We start from the raw sequence: 686 nt of genomic DNA, 5'->3' as shown, positions 1-686 counted from the left end.
GTATACATATACACATTAAGAACAACGATGTCCCAGCTATACTTAAGCCATTCTATAAGAGAACCACACATATAGAAAAAAATAGACATAGGAAAATCTGCGAAAGAAGAGATAGAAACAGATAGAAAAACAAAACAAAGAATAATACAAAAAAGCAAATGACCCACAACGAAGGAACAAGCAATCCGCGGTAAGCGTAACCTCGTAAAACGGAACAAGAAATGGAAGAATAAAAAATAGGACACATAATGATAGCAAGAAAATCTAAAAATGCAATACCAGGTCGCTCGGTGGGCGGCAGACAGTAATAACCCACTGGTCAAGTACTAGGCTTTGTACAACGCGATATAAGACTGTTCGACTAACCTTCCCAAGCCCCGTATTTCACGTTACAAGTTACGCTGACTTTGTGATGAAAAAAATCTAAAATGTGCATTATTTATGGTGAGAGAAATGAAACGAATGTGTTATTTATGATGAATGAAATGAAAGGAATGCGTTATTTGTGATGAAAGAAATTAAATGAATGTGTTACTTTTGATGAAAGACACGCAATGAATTTGCTACTTGTAGCGTACATGAAAGGAATTTGATCTTAGATTACTGAAATAAAAGGAATTATAGTTCACGGTTCATTACGGCTTTGTGTTTAGATATTGTGAAATACGAATTTGCACTGACTTACA

Source organism: Penaeus monodon, chromosome 32, assembly GCF_015228065.2.
Source record: "Penaeus monodon isolate SGIC_2016 chromosome 32, NSTDA_Pmon_1, whole genome shotgun sequence".
Classification (NCBI taxonomy): domain Eukaryota; kingdom Metazoa; phylum Arthropoda; class Malacostraca; order Decapoda; family Penaeidae; genus Penaeus; species Penaeus monodon.
The sequence above is the reverse complement of the archived record's forward strand: the minus strand, read 5'-3'. Positions refer to the sequence as shown.